We start from the raw sequence: 17,264 nt of genomic DNA, 5'->3' as shown, positions 1-17,264 counted from the left end.
CATAAAGAACTGTTGTTTGGGGAATTAAATTGAAAATCTAAGTGGGAATAATGGTATCAGACAGGGCTGTTCCATCTCGTCTCATGAGATTCTCTTGTTCCGAAGGCACCTTACATGTCCAAGGATACGACTCTGAAACATGAGACCAACCTGAGCTCATTATTAGCTCAATTATCCCTCTTTCTAGAGGAAGTGAGAGATTCCGAACAAACAGTCATAACCATTTTCCTGTGAACACTCATTGTTCAGCTCCGATCTGGAGAGGAAGAGGCATGTCCTATCAGATCCCCTGAGTCTAATCTACTTTGACAACAGTTGTGTAAAGTGATTAAGTAAAAATACTTTAAAGTACTACTTAAGTTGTTTTTGGGGGTATCAGTACTTACTTTACTATTTATATTTTTGACTACTTTTACTTTTTTTTCACTACATTCCTAAAGAAAATAATGTACTGTTTACTCCATACATTTTTCCTGACAACCATTTGAATACTTAGCAGGACCGGAAAATGGTCAAATTCTCATCTTATCAAGAAAACATCCCTGGTCATCCCTACTGCCTCTGATCTGGCGGACTCACTAAACACACATGCTTCGTTTGTAAATCTCTGAATGTTAGAGTGTGCCCCTGGCTATACGTAAATTAAACAAACAAGAAAATGTTGCCATCTGGTTTGCCTAATATAAGGAATTTGAAATGATTTATACTTTTACGTTTGATACTTAAGTATATTTTAGAAATTACATTTACTTTAGATTTTTAAGTATATTTAAAACCAAATACTTTTAGACTTTTACTCAAGTAGTATTTTACTGGATTGACTTTCACTTTTACTTGAGGTAATTTCTATTAAGGTATCTTTACTTTTACTCAAGTATGATGATTGGGTACTTTTTCCACCACTGTTCCACAACTACTCTAATGGCTGTAGTGTGTTGAAATCATTTCTCTGCAAATAAAGTTTCTCACACAAACATGCATGCACACACACACACGCACACGCACACACACAAATACAGTTTTGCATGTGTGATGTACACTGTACACCATACTAACAGGGACAGACAGTATTATTGTTGGTTCACTGGAACAGTCATTTCAGAGTTCTGCATTGCTACAGGCCAACATAATTAAGTCTATGAAAATATAAAAACATATGCATCTAGAAATTAAACTCTCTACTCTGGTTTGAATGACCCATTGCACAGTGAATGCATTGCAATGCTATTCATGCTCTATTCTTTGTAAAGATATTCCTGGATGTACCACAGTTGTCAGGTTAAAATAATAGAAAATTGAAGTCAGGTCCTTTCTATTGAACACCAGGGACCTCATTGAAGATAGTTAGTTACCACATGTAGGCTATAATTCTGATCAAACAGTACAGTAGCCGTCATGTGGAACTATGCTTGTCAGGCCAAGGGTGATCACGCTAGGATAAGCGTTAACAAGTCTAACAAGCATAGCAGATCCAAAACTGCTGCGGTGTTTAGAAAACACTGTGCCTTTTCTATAACTCTTCATTATCTATTATGCACAACTAGCCCATCTTACTGTCCTCTAATCTTCTGTCACTTTAAAACAGAAGAATAAAAAATATTTTCGATTCCCAAATATGCCATTTTTCAATTTCAAATCTGAACAGGGGAATATCCTCCAGACAAGCATTCAACCTTAAATCCTTTAGAATCAGATAGAGAGCTCTCATGCTTTCATGAGGCCAATATTTAAAAGTCTGACTGGAGAGTCCAAGAGCAGATTTTCTTGCGATACTAACCAACACCTCATTCCACACACAGCTATAAAACTGTCAATGATTTCATCACACTGAAGCTTCTGAAGGAGGAAGCCAACTCCTCTGTCTGGGTCTAACAGGTAAAGACATTCCAGACCGCTTTATCTATAGAGAGTCAAAATGAAAGGTCCTGAGGGGGGTTAGTCAGTGTTGTATGCACCCCACCCAGGGTGAGAAAAGCTATGTATTACACCCTTTGAATCTACAGAATGTCATGCATGGACACTTCAACACACAACTGAAGATGGATTGAAATGTTTTTCATTGACAAGGGACACTTTAACACGGACATTTCAAATGTGAATAGGTGAAAAGGTCGTAATCGAAAGAAAACGTATGCCTATGCCCAAATTACTATTCTATGTATCAGGATGGAATGTGCTAGAAATAGTCAAAGAAGAGTCCTCTGCATACTTTTGAGAGACCATTTCTTTGAGTTTAAAATGGTGGCTAAATGCACTATGGTAACATTTGAATGACTCCCTCCTGCCAGCTGAGAAATGAATAAAATTAAGCTGGGAGAAAGTTTCTCCCTCTCTGCATTCTTGTGGGTCTCCATAAGAGGTCTGTTCAGCCAGATAGCCACACAAAAAGGCTGGCAGAGCAGGCCTACTCACATGCAGCTAGGCAACTGGGCTTTTGTCCGAACCTTTCAGGAACTCAGGACTCGGTTCAAAACTTTTAAAAAATGCCAAGCTCCCTTTGTTTTTCAGACCAGTTTTGAGAGCGAGGAGGCCCTGGGGACATGTTTTTTTCTTCAAAATCAGACGAACTGAAAAACAACTTCTTTTCATACAGGCATGTTTTACGACTGCTAGATTTAACCCTCTCCTCCCTCAGTGTAGTATTATCTATTCCTGGATTGGCAGCGAGGCATCTAGTGAATCTGAGGGAAAGTCAGGTCTTCAGAAGGTCTCCATCAACACCAATGGGAAGATGGGTGGGCTTGTCTTGGACACTGAGGTGATACAGGGGTCAAACTTATTAAAGGAGGCTGGTCATCACCAAACTAGCTTGAACACGTTGGAATGTATTAGAATGCCGTTTATTCCTTAAACTGTCAAATAGCAACAACAAGAGGTAAGACAAAATACTCCCAGGCATAACTCTCTAAACCGTGGGCCACTGCCATGCATTAGCCTATGCTGTTGTTCTGACATCAGACATGTATCAAGACTCTAGACTACATTTGTTTAGAGATAGAAGGAAACCTTGTGAAAGCGAAGAGCTGGGTGGCTGAAATTGTCCATACTTTGGGGATTTTGACCCACAGAAATGAACAAATGTCACATCTGATTAAACTATTGACCAAGTTCATGTCTACACCAACTGTATGACTGTGTTATTACACAATGAAAGGAATCCTTCTTGAACTGATTTAAATTATATTAAAAATAGTGCAATATGGGATGGTGAAGATACTACAGTGCCTTCAGAAAGCATTCATATCCACTGACATATTCATATTAGTTACAGCTGGAATTTAAAATGGATTAAATAGATATTTTTTTCTCACCCATCTATAAACAATACCCCATAATGACAAAGTGAGAACATGTTTTTAGAAATGTTTGACAATGTATTGAAAATGAAATACCTAACTTCCTAAGTATTCACACCCCTGAGTCAATAAATACATGTTAGAATCACCGACTATATGTAGCAGCCTACAGACCTAAATATACTACATAGTGAAAAAGTCTCAAGTTTTAACACTACTAGCTATCTATCTTCCTGCTCTTAATCATCAATGTAACTTTGTCAGAATTAAAGGGTCAGTTGTCAGCTGCCAAGAAGTGAGAAAACGACACACCTGAGTAAGTGCACAGTACTTGATATTCATGAAGCATGTCAGGAATTCTGCTGCTCAAAGGTTATCTCAGTTCTAGACTCCACTGAAGTTGTTGGTAAGTGTGAGGATTTCAGGACTGTTGTATGACAATTGTTGGAGGTTTTAAGAATATCGAACAAAAATGTAGGATCAATATAGCTGCGAGCAGTAAGGAAACAGGGTACTGGCTTATGAGCAGGCTGAAAGAGACAGCAACTCTCTATCCCTGCCAACACCCCTAATATTGGTGTAACTATGAAAGAAGTGTCTTTTTTACCCATGTTCAAAATAGCTAACATGAACTAGATAAGTGAAACTAGTGTTGCTATGGCATCACAACACCTAACTTCTACTACTATTACATTACACGGTGTGCTTTTAAACGTCACAAACCCCACAAACACTATTCTTGTTGACAGAAACAAAGGATTTCCCAGGGGGGCGCAATATTTTCAGACACCTGGCAACAGAAACAGTATGGGGAGCCAGCCAACGCTGCAGGGCCTTCATTTACTGGAGAGTGAGTCAGGGTGATGCTCACCTCCACCTGAGACATGCACATAGCAGAGCACAGGATAGAGCCGTTCCGTTCAAACAACAACATTACATCCACACAATGTGACATAGAACCAAAAAGCTAGAATGAACATACAATTGTGCTCTTATATTTCTAAGCTGCCGGCAGTTGTCTAACATTCCCATTAGTGAGGGCATTTTCTCCCTTCATTTGTTTAAGCTCACATCCATCCACCTCATCACAACAAGAGTATGTATTTCTTTAGCACGCTCTGGGGCATAGCCTAGCCTCACACAGGGAGTTAACCTTTCGTGTTCTGGACCAGCTGTACCTCTACTGTACCAGAGATGATCTCTCTCTACTCTTACATAAACCTTCCAGAGCTAGCGCCCGTGGGGACACAGGGGGTTACATAAGAAGCCATACAGCCACAGAAAGATGAGATGAGTCTCTGGATTGGAAGAGAAGACCATGCTTGTCTGTGTCAGGGTATCTGCTAGAGCAGTTTCACTAATTCAGTGAGCTGCGGGGCCGGCCGGGCCCCCTTTGGGTCAAGCAGCTTTGTTGTCTGTAATGAAGTTAGCAGAGACAAGAGTCTGACCCCAAAAAATAGTGATCTATCGAATTATCTGGCATGCTGGAGGGGTGTTCCCCAGTGGGTTTTGGAACAGGGATCAGCGACGTGATTGGATGATGACTGAGAAGAGTGTTCGGTGCAGAGCGGGATTGGCTCCCCAGCCCTGGATTTAGTCAAACTCAGCCATCTGTCTTTCCCCACACCACCTCCAGCAGAGAGAGAGAGGGAGAGAGAGAGAGAGAGAGAGAGAGAGAGAGAGAGAGAGAGAGAGAGAAGAAAGAGAAGAGAGGAGAAAGAGAGCGAGAGAGCGAAAACCAGATTAAATCAAAACTTTGACCCGTTCACTAATCCCCAAATCTATTTCAGGGCCTTTAGCCCTGGTCCTTCCAGGGTTGGCGCCTCAGGAACCGTTGACATATTTAAGGACTTAATTTCTGAGGGGAGGATCTTTTGATTGTTGTCATGGTGTCACTCAAAGTTGTATGGTAACAATCATGTTAAAAAAATTATCAAAATAATCACTCCAAGATCATATCAAATACTATCAAACGAAGCAATTCTGAATGTATATTTTGGGCAACTTGTGAGTGTAGCCTAAAAGGCGCTGCACGGCAAATCCGATGTCTGCATTTACGGTGATATGTCCTCTGCAGAAGTCATGGCATTCATACTTCTCGCGCCCCACAATGTTACAAAATTTGAGAGGTGCACGGCGATGCGGTACAAAGCGCAATTTGGGCTCTGTGTGCCTCTGAAGATCCCGCAATTGCATCATACCATCCATACGGATCCTCCAACCACATTTTCGGATAAAGCATAAATGGGCTCTAAGCCTTGATGCAGGGATGGGCAGGCCCTCAGATAAACCCCCCACCCCCCCCCCACCAAAAAAAACAGTCGGTCTCAACATACTGTTGCGATTTAGAATACACCAGGTGCACTTTCTAAATGGTGTTGTGCATCAGCAGTTGTTATCTGGTTGTCAGTCACTGATAGTCAGTCAATTAGCCCATGTCAGCCTGCGAGCAACTGCAGTCCCTCATGATGAGTTCAGATTTTTATGGTCCCGACCCCCATCAAAGTTGCCCATCCCTGCCTTGAGGCAAGAACATGCTCAAGGCTAGCTAGTGTGCTGTTGTTACTCTGAGGCCGTTGGACAGTGATAATGAAGCTGTTCTGTGTGTGATTGATGGCTGCCAGATGTGAGATTGGAGATAATGCTGGGGTCATGTTGTATGGCTCCTGAGTGGCGCAGCAGTCTAAGGCACTGCATCTCAGTGCTTGAGGTGTCACTACAGACACCCTGGTTCGATTCCAGGCTGTATCGCAACCGGCTGTAATTGGGAGTCCCATAGGGAGGCGCACAATTGGCCCAGCGTCATCCGGGTAGGCCGTCATTGTAAATAAGAATTTGTTCTTAACTGACTTGCCTAGTTAAATAAAGGTTACACATGGCAGTAAAGCTATTTACCTCTACAATAGAACATCCCCCTTTAACACCCCTCAGATAACGATGGTATCTTGATGGAAAGGGTTCTAGGCTGACAGTTGGTCCTAATCCAAATTAAAGGCCAATGACTGAACTCCTAGTGACCTTCTAGTCTTAGGAATTAAGACTATTTCCTTCCAGATACAAGGTCATAACAAAACCTCCTTATCTTGGTCATCATATAGCACTTATAATCTCAACATCAAAGGTATTACCAGCAGACACTGACAATGAATAAGTGAGGTTTAGGATGTTGTCGTTACAAGACCAGCACTTCCACAGTAATACACACACACACACACACTTCCAGCTGTGGGAAGCTACTGTACTGACCAAAAACTCTAGACTGGCCAATCAAGTCATCATAATCATCTGATTTGGATTCATTGTCCTGGACCACTGAACAGAAAAGGCCCCCTGTGTTAGTCAGATGGAGGCTTTCCTTTTAGTGCTTTAGTCTACAAAGATTTTCTTCACCCATGAGTTACATTAAATACACACACTCTCTCTCTCTCTCTCTCACACACACACACACACACACACACACACACACACACACACACACACACACACACACACACACACACACACACACACACACACACACACACACACACACACACACACACAGCTCTCTCTTTCGGTCTCCTCACATACAGACACAAAGGCACAGACACACACACGATAACAAGTGCACAGCAAGGGGGACTGCCAGCCTTTCCAGCCAGTCTCCAGCTGGAGAGGACTAATGAATGTTAATGTGTGAGCTGAGGGGCAGCCCACCCTGCTCCCCAGAAGAGAACACTCACTCCCCCTGCTACCACTGCTTTGTTAACAGCTTCTCTGTTCAGCCTGCCTCTGAAAGGAAGGACCAAACATCAATATTTTCTCTATTCTTCAGTTATCTGCGCTAAAACACTTAATGATAGCAGATTTGACTGTGCTGAAAGAGCAAGGAGCTGTGGGTAATGACAAGCATTTATTGTTTCAAGTAACCAATAGAGGTTTAGATCCCCTGCTAGGCAAAAGACTGAAGAAATCTTTCTTTATTGTGCCACCAGGCTATTCACTTGCTCCTTCAATGGTCCACTAGGCAGCTTGAGCTCCTATTAAATCCCAAGTAAAGACCAATTTACAAAATGATTTATGTCTAAAAGTGCACTTCTGTTTTACAATCTCCCCATTAGACTTGCATTCCCTAAAATGTCAATTAAAAAGACAAAACATCAAGCAGTAGTTGGCTAGTAGCCTATCATAAAATGACTCCTTCCTTAGCACTTATCTTGTACGCTGATAATAGGCATTGTCTCACCACCTGGGAAGAAAAACCATAATCAATGTAAAAAAGAATCTCTGGTTTCCTGATCTCATATGAGTTTAATGGGCCCCCTTCCATTATGAGTAATAATTTCCCCATTACACACCAGGTGCCCTACTGACCTCTAAATCACACTGGCCCCGCTAATCAGCTCCCCAGGGAACCCAGCAGAAGGCCAGGCGAGGGAGACATCTAGGCAACTCCTACACACACAGACTACATGCATGAACGCTTTCATGATAAGCACAAGACTGAATAGTAAAGTCAAGACACTAGGCCTATTCAGCACCCTCAGAAAAACAGAATTCAAATCACTCATTCTGTATTAACATTGATTGGGATATTATTTACAGCTAAATGAAAACCATGTTATTTCCTCTGATATGAAATCCAGAAGAAAGCTATGATCCTTCTATGATGGCGAATGTCAGAAGTTTAAGATGGTTGAGGGAAATTCTGAGTAGCCTCCTTACAGAGTGAGCAAAACTGCTCAAAGTAGTCATTGTGCAGAGAGTTATATCGTTTGTTTAAGTTTCAATCATTGTTTTTTTGTTTGACACACATACAGTGTCAGTGGAATTTCCCCTTTACATTTATATAAACGTTCAATGAAAGTGAGTTTTGTACAGCCTAGAGGGATTTCTGCTCATTATTTCCTTGTAACAGAGTAATTACCTTCGACCTGCAATTTATAATGATAAGGCCCTTACTTACAAGCTCCTCTTACATTCCACTGATATGCAAAATTAGGTCATCTCTACGTGTTCCTTTGATATACCTCCTAGCTTCTTCAACTATCCACTCGATCTGAAACTTTCTCCCTTTCTCTCCACCCAATGTAAGATAGGGCATTCACGTTCTGAAATAGATCAACTATTTTATTCATTTGGATTTATATGACATAGTGGCAGGTAGGCTACCCATAGGCACGTGGAATTCTACTAGGGAGGCTACCCATCTAGGAGCCAGACAAGGGTGGTCCCCTTCTGCATAAAACTGTTGAAAAGGCATACATTTCTGTCTCAAATTGTCAATAATACAAATGGCAAAAAAAATCTAATTTGATCGAAACAGCCTAGGCTACACAGGTCTCAGATTGAACATGATTAAAAAGAAACCAAATATTATATTTATTAATGAATTTCGAGAATAGAGAATACGCTAGAAAAACCCATCATCAGCCTACACAAAACTGAAAAAGTAGCAGATATTAAACTCATACCAAAATGTTCCCCGCGTAATTCCCCAGACGAACTCTCGGTCCGATTACAAATCCTTTGGAGATAAACCCAATTCCAAGCACGAGACGCGGTGCGGGGTGTGTGCGGGGTGTTTAAAGGTAACAAGAAACTTGAGGCGACGTCGATGGCTCCGTTTATCCAGGCAGAGAGTAAAAACATAGGGTCCGCAGAGAGGCGCACTGAGTCCCAAGTAAACTCGGTCCGAGTATGTCTTGACACAACCGCCCGTTCAGTCCAATTTACATATCAATAGCTCGTGACAGCCTCTGTTAATGAGGTGAAATGAAGGAGCGCTGATAAGATTCAACTGTTTGGAAAGAGACACAGTCCAGTCCGCGTCAACCAGCCTGTGGACAGCAACTGGCCAGTCACTTTATTTCCTACTAGAAAGTGAAAGGCAATCCCTGTCATTTCGATTGTATGCTCAACAGGCTCATCATGCTATGAAATTCCTTACTGTCTACACTCTACAACCCTAGTTCTTTATTAACCAGCCATTAACAACTGTTTCTCTGGGTCTGAAAGAGGGTATTTCATTAACCAACAATCAGTTTTGCAAAATCCTACTGAACAAGCACCTAAATTAGGTAATTGGGGCATGCAAGATTATCCAAATCTGGATCATAATGTTTACTTGAACTACAAACTGAGGTAGCAGATTATTACATGGGTGGCTTTCCAGCACATTTGACATTATCCTACACAAACACTAAATGATAGCCTATGTATTTAAATGTCTCTATACTGTATCATATATCATATGATATCCAATTTCATAAGGGAATGAAATGGACATCTGTCGCTCAATAAGAAGTATTTATTAAACTCCCTACTCAGATGTGTGTATAGTAGGTTACTTCAGTAGCTCAGGGATGATCCCTGTCAGGGGTCAGTGAGGGGTTACAGCAGTAACAGGGCTTGGCCGAACTCTGGGGAATGTTTACATGTTGCCACACTGTCATCATGGCTTAGGAATTCTCTCATTCCAGGTTCTATGTCTCACAGTCCCAGTTCAGAATTCCCTGAATAATACGTCTTAATTAATCTAGTTTTTATTTGAGAGTTTGTAAAGCGGTCTTGTGACTTTAAAACACTTATTTCATGAGCTGAAATAAAAGATGCTCAAAACGTTTCATATGTACAAAAAGCGTATTTCTCTCAAATGATGTGCACATTACAAATGACAGAGGGAGTATATATACAGTGATAGAGTGGGGATTGGAACCAGGTGTTTGTAATGATGACGAGACAAGTCTGGGGTTGATGAGTGAAGGGCGTTTGCCAGCAGCAGGTTCGGCAGCAGCCAGAAGGCAAGCGATCCCGAACACCTGAGCTGGACAGGAGGGGGAGGCAAAGCGAAGGCTGGTGTGACAGTTACAGATACACCCCCCGAGGCGCTGCTCCAGCAACGGGGCGCCGCTGACCTTGGGGACGACCCTGGAGACGCGGTGCGGGTTGGTCGGGACAACACCTGTGGAAGTCCCGAATGAGAGAGGGGTCCAAGACGGCCTCTTCGGGACCGTACCCATCCCAGTCGACCAGGTACACGATGCCGTGAGTCCAACAGGCTGCGGATAGAGTATCCCCATCCATCGGCATCCAAGGGAGGGGGAGGTGCGTTGTGGGGTCCAGCACTAGCCAAGGGACCAGCTGCCACCAGCCTGAGGAGAGATACATGAAATGAGGGTGAGATAAGGTAATTGACGGGGAGCTGTAATCTGTACGTCACCTCATTGACTCTCCTCAGGACTTTGAACAGCCCCACAAACAGGTAGGCGGAGGGGCAGGTCCTTTGTAGAAAGCTAGACCCTGTCACCAGGGTGAAAGACCGGGGCCACACTGCGGTGACGATCGGCCTACGCCTTCTACCGGGTGTGTGCGGTGTTCCAATGCGGGACAGGGGAATAATGGGTGTCACTCTCCGATCCTCTGTGTCATGCACGCTGGACAACGCATCGGCCTTGACATTCATAGATCCCGGCCAGTTGGGGAGTGTAAAGCCAAACCTGGTGAAGAATAGGGCCCACCTGGCCTGACGCAGGTTCAGCCTCGTCACTGCTTGAATATAGTCTAGGTTCCAGTGGTCCGTCCAAACAAGGAATGGTTGTTGAGCAACCACCAGCCAGTGCCGCCATGTTTTCAGAGCTTTCTTGACGGCCAGCATCTCACGATCCCCCACATCATAATTCAGCTCCGCGGGAGACAGCTTCTACTCACGGAAGGTGCATGGATGGAGTTTAGGCGGCAATCCAGTGCGTTGGGAGAGAACAGCCCCTACTCCAACCTCGGAGGCGTTCACCTCCATAATGAAGGGCAGAGACGGGTGAGGAGGAGCCAGAACAGGTGTGTTCGTAAAACGTTCGTTGAGCACACGGAATGCTTCGTTGGCCTCAGTCCAGCGCAGGTGTCTAGGACCTCTCTTCAGGAGGGAGGTGAGAAGGGCCACCACTGTGCTGAAACCCCTAATGAAGCACCTGAAATAGATGGAAAAACCTAGGAAGCGCTGCACCGCCTTTATGTTGGATGGAACAGGCCACGACCGTACTGCACTGACCCTATTCTCTTCCTTCTCCACTCCCACGTTGGATATCCGATGGCCCAGGAAGGAGACCGCCTACTGAAAGAAAAGGCACTTCTCCACCTTGGCATACAGGTGATGCCCTATCAGCCTATCCAAAACAGACCTGACATGAGACATGTTGCTCGCGTGTAGTGGGGTATACCAAGATGCCGTCAATGTACACCACTACACAGCGACCCAACATGTCTCTACACCTTGTTAATGAAGGATTAAAACACAGAGGGTGCATTTGACAGGCCGTAGGTCATTACCCTGTATTCATAGTGCCTGGTGCTGGTACTAAAGGCGGTCTTCCATTCATCCCCTCTGATGCGCACCAGGTTGTAGACACTGCACAAATCCAATTTGGTAAAGTACTGAGCACTGTGCATCTGTTCGATCACAGTGGGTATGAGAGGCAGGGGATAACTGACTTTAACAGTTGCCTTATTCAGTGTCCGGTAATCGATACAGGGGCGGAGACCTCTGTCCTTCATGAAAAAGAGCTGGAGGAGGCCGGAGAGGTGGACGGACGGAGGAATCCTTGGGCCAGTGTCTCCTGGACATAGACCTCCATAGCTTCGGTCTCTGCATACGAGAGAGGGTATATGTGCCCTGCGGGAGGGTAGAACCAGGCATTAGGTCAATAGTGCAGTCCAATGGGCGATGAGGGGGAAGGCACGTGGCACGAGTCTTCGAAAAAGCCACCTGTAGGTCGCGGTATTCCTCTGGGAAAGGGATGTGGGTGGCCTGGTCCGGACTTACCACGGAGGTGGTAAAGATAGACAGAGACACCGCCCCTGACACTCCTGCGACCAACCCAACAACCTCCTCTCTGTCCATGATATCCTGGGATTATGCAACTGTAACCAGGGGAAACCTAAAACTACGGGATGTGCAGGAGAGTCTAAGATGAGGAAAGTGATGTATTCATGGTGGTTGTGAGCAACTGTGAGGGAAATGGGAATCGTGTACTGGCACTCCAGTCCTGTTCCTAGGGGGCGGTTGTCGAGGGCATGGACTGGGATTGGGGGTTGTAAAAGGACTAGCGGAATGCATAATGATAAGGCTACTGACCGGTCTAGGAAATTGCCTGCAGAACCTGAGTCCACTAGGGCAGGACAAAGTGGGGCACCAAGATAGTCCGGGAAGGTGACAGGAAGGAGGAAGGGCTGGGTGGACAGAGAGGAGCAAGGCACGTTCACGCCTACCTGGGAAGGTACAGGAGCGCTCCTCGGCATGTCGCTTCCTCGCATGGTTCTCCTTCTGGGACAGGTGTTCCAGGGGTGGTCCGACTCCCCGCAGTAGGAGCAGAGACCCTGTTGATGGTGCCGTTAACATTCCTCTGGGGGATGGTGCTTTGTGCCCACCTTCATGGGCTCAGTCTTGCTGGAGGTTCCTGGGAGAGACCTGAACCCCATGGATGGGCGACGACGGGCATGCAGGAGATTATCCAGGCGGATGGCCATGGTGATGAGCTTTGTCCAGCGTGAGGTCCTCATCGCGACAGACCAGCTCGGTCTGGACGTCCGCCTGTAGCCCGCTGCGGAAAACCGTCAACAGGGCCTGGTCGTTCCAGCCAGTGGACGCAGACGCTGTCCTGGACCCGTGGCGTAGACGCTCACCTTCCTCTCGGCCCTCTGTAGGGTGGTCAAAAACAGCATGGAAGAGTTGGGTGAAGCACTCATAGGACTGCACTTCTGGACCGTCCCTCTCCCAGATGGCGTGTGCCCACTCCAGAGCCCGGCCTGTCAGCACCGAGATCAACAAGGCCACCTTGTCCCTAACGGAGGCTGTCCCGGCATGATGGGCAAGGTGGAGGTCACACTGCAGAAGAAACCCCCTACAGTGAGCTGGGGGGCCGTCAAACTGCTCCGGGAGGGGCAGGTGGATGTTGCTGATTGGACCGGGTAATGTAGATGGTGATGGGGTGGCTGGATCGACCGCGAGGAGCTGGGAAGGTGGTTGTGTAGCCTGCAGCTGGTGTACGATCTGGAGCACCTTGTCAATGGCAGTCCTGAGGTGCTCCAGGCATGAGTCGTGCCCACCTTCATGGACTCATCTGTATACCGGAGAGGTCGGGATGTCCAGCTGGACAGGAAGGGTAGCCAAAGCGAAGGCTGGTGTGACACTGAGTATAGAGAGAGGGAGGTATTCCCTTAGCCACTTCAGAGATGAGAAATTAGGGATTCATTTCATACACTACATAAAAACATAAACGCAACATGTAAAGTGTTGGTCCCATGTTTCATGAGCTGAAATAAAAGTTCCCAGAAATGTTCCATACGCACAAAAAGCATATTTCTCTCAAATGTTTTGCACAAATTTGTTTACAGCCCTGTTAATGAGCATTTCTCCTTTGCCAAGATAATCCATCCACCTGACATGTGTGGTTTATCAAGAAGCTGGTTAAACAGCATAATCATTACACAGGTGCACCTTGTGCTGGGGACAATAAAAGGCCACTCTAAAAAATGTGTAGTTGTGTCACACAACACAATGCCACAGATGTCTCATGTTTTGAGGGAGTGTGCAATTGGCATGCTATCTGCAGGAATGTCCACAACCGCAGATCACATTTAAGCACGCCATCCCAGGACCTTCACATCTGGCTTCTTCACATGGGGGAACATCTGAGACCAGCCACCCAGACAGCTGATGAAACTGTGGGTTTGCACAAGAAGAAATTATGCACAAACTGTCAGAAACCGTCTCAGGGAAGCTCATCTGCATGCTCGTCATGTGGGCAAATGCTCACCTTCGATGGCCACTGGCACGCTGGAGAAGTGTGCTCTTCACAGATGAATCCTGGTTTCAACTGTACAGATGCCAGACAGGTGTATGGTATCGTGTGGGCGAGCAGTTTGCTGATGTCAACGTTGCCCCATGGCGGCTGTGGGGTTATGGTATGGGCAGGCATATAGTAAGATACGGACAATGAACACAATTGCATCTTATCGATGGCAATTGGAATGCACAGAGATACCATGAATAAACCCTGAGGTCCATTGTCATGCCATTCATCCGCCGCCATCACCGCCCCATCCGCCGCCATTACCGCCCCAAGGATCTGTACACAATTCTTGGAGGCTGAAAATCTTCCAGTTATTACTTGGTCTGCATACTCACCAGAACTTTCACCCATTGAGAATGTTTTGGATGCTCTGGATCGACATGTATGACAACGTGTTCTAGTTCCCACCAATATCCACCAACTTCGCATAGCCATTGATGAGGAGTGGGACACCAGCCTGATGAACTCTATGCAAAGGAGATGTGTCGTGCTGCATGTGGCAAATAGAGGTCACACTAGATATGGACTGGTTTTCTGAACCACACACCTACCTTTTTTTAAGGTAGCTGTGACCAACAGATGCACATCTGTATTCCCATTCATGTGAAATCGATTGATTTCCTTATATGAACTGTAACTGAATAAAATCTTTGAAATTGTTGCATGTATATTTTTGTTCAGTGTAAATCCATTTTAATCCCACTTCGAAACAAAATCCAGGGACGTGAATACTTTCTGAAGGCACTGTATGTGATGATTTATGTGAGTGACGTGACGCTTGCTAAATAAATACCAGAGGAAAGTGGAAAGCTCGCCTTGAGCTTTGTGCGTTGTGCCCGGCCCACGTGACCTGCAATTCCATGAATCTGATTGATCAAGACATGCAAAGCTCTTGCAGCAGCCCTCCGATGTAAAAGACAGTGAAATAGTAGCGAGTTGACAAATCATGAGGCAAATTTGTCTGAAAAACAGCACTTTGTCCCTCTTTTTAATGCTTTGCACAGTATATTTTATTAAACTAAATCAAAAGTGGTGTGGCGCTGCAACACCTGATTGAAAAGTGCTGTGGCAAATGCTGCCTCTCCACAGGATTTCCTGCGGCCCTGGATATCGGTGTCTGAAAACCGGGATGTCTCATTCCTCCATGCTTTGTGTTATGTCTTTACATACTGGAAGATTAAGACAATGGCTTCCTTGAGAACGCAATTTGATATTGAAGGAAATACTTACTTTGATCAAGAAAAAAAGCACACTTTACTGTAATCACATTTCTACAGACAAAACTATTATAATCCCATGAAATTGTTCAATAACATGATGATTTTGCCTTCTAAATAATGGTTGATCAAAAATGACTGCAAAGTCCTCAAAAGTAGCCAAACATTTACCTCACCACATGAGTGAGAATCTGGACCTCTGTGTACTGCTGCTGTGTGGCCCAAAGGGCTTCATCTGATCTAACCACAAAGACATGAGCCACAACCAAACCTGATAAATGGGTCTGTCAAACTAGTTATTTTATTTCCAGAGAGAAGTAAAATATGTGTAGATTTTCACAAGGTAAAAATAGACCAATAAGAGGTTGAGAAAATATCAGTGAGGGAAACAATTTAACTTGAAAATCAGCTGGAGACGTTTTGTACCAATTAACTTCAAATTTACCTGGAGATGTCGTATTAAAAAAAAAATCATAATTATACTATTCATCAATTCACTGGTATTTAATTTCTGTTTTTTGTCAGACAAAATAGACCTTCCTTACATTTAAAAATACTTCAATCAAACAGCTTAGTGGCCGGAAAACCACCCAAACCCTCTTCACTCAAGTGTCACAATACAATGTAGGCTTACGTTGCCAGTGATTTGTCTTCTGAACAGTGGCGAATCCATCAACATGGTATGAACATGGGTCCCCACATACTGGCACAAGCCCAGCATTCCCCTTGAGGAGGATGAGTAATGGTCTGTGTCCCAAATGGTCCTGGTCAAAAGTAGTGCACTGTATAGTGTGTCATGACTCATTTGGGACCAAGGTTATTATAGTAAACAAAAACTGAAACTATAATAAAAACAAAAATTGGAAAAACAATTTAATATAAAGCACTGAGGCATTGAAGCAGAGAATATTAAAATAATCATTTAAAATAATTTGGGAATCATCCAAAGTGATATGCTACTATGCCAAGTCTTCCCAGAACTACCAGTCCAAAGCTTTAAGAGATGTCCAACCCTAAATGACAAATTAGTCCACAGCTATCTTCCTGGTGACTCTCAAAAAACTTGACTAAAGCACAAACCCAGGGGCTCTTTTAAATGCAACCAGTGCAACCAATACAGAAATATTGCACAGAAAATTATTTTTTTGACACAGCTTCTAAAATGGAGTACCAAGTCAAGCATTTAATTAACTGCAAAACCACTCATGTCATCTACAGATTGTAATATCCACAGTGCAAGGTGTTCTATTGTTCTCACTATATATTTTACCTCTTGGGGATGTTATTCGAAAACATAATGTAAACTTTCACTGCTATGCGGATGACACACAGCTGTACATTTCAATGAAACATGGTGAAGCCCCAAAATTGCCCTCGCTAGAAGCATGTGTTTCAGACATAAGGAAGTGGATGGCTGCAAACTTTCTACTATTAAACTCGGACAAAACAGAGATGCTTGTTCTAGGTCCCAAGAAACAAAGAGATATTCTGTTGAATCTGACAATTAATCTTAATGGTTGTACAGTCGTCTCAAATAAAACTGTGAAGGACCTCGGCGTTACTCTGGACCCTGATCTCTCTTTTGAAGAACATATCAAGACCATTTCAAGGACATCTTTTTTCCATCTACGTAACATTGCAAAAATCAGAAACTTTCTGTCCAAAAATGATGCAGAAAAATTAATCCATGCTTTTGTCACTTCTAGGTTAGACTACTGCAATGCTCTATTTTCCGGCTACCCGGATAAAGCACTAAATAAACTTCAGTTAGTGCTAAATACGGCTGCTAGAATCCTGACTAGAACCAAAAAATTTGATCATATTACTCCAGTGCTAGCCTCTCTACACTGGCTTCCTGTCAAAGCAAGGGCTGATTTCAAGGTTTTACTGCTAACCTACAAAGCATTACATGGGCTTGCTCCTAC

At 44.1% G+C, this 17,264-nt stretch overlaps 1 protein-coding gene across 2 annotated transcripts in view; it reads right to left on the bottom strand.

Moving 5' to 3' along the window:
• The window catches only part of LOC112250039 (ankyrin repeat domain-containing protein 6), a 29,536-nt gene extending 20,399 nt beyond the window's left edge, over nucleotides 1-9,137 (bottom strand). For both annotated transcript variants that reach the window (XM_024419865.2, XM_024419869.2), the window contains exon 1: nucleotides 8,750-9,137. The gene's annotated coding sequence lies outside the window, so the exon portion shown is untranslated. The remainder of the gene's footprint in view (nucleotides 1-8,749) is intronic.
• Between the last annotated feature and the right edge of the window lie 8,127 nt (nucleotides 9,138-17,264).

The sequence above is a fragment of the Oncorhynchus tshawytscha genome, linkage group LG05 (assembly GCF_018296145.1).
Source record: "Oncorhynchus tshawytscha isolate Ot180627B linkage group LG05, Otsh_v2.0, whole genome shotgun sequence".
Classification (NCBI taxonomy): Eukaryota; Metazoa; Chordata; class Actinopteri; order Salmoniformes; family Salmonidae; genus Oncorhynchus; species Oncorhynchus tshawytscha.
This window is presented reverse-complemented; position numbering and strand designations above follow the sequence as displayed.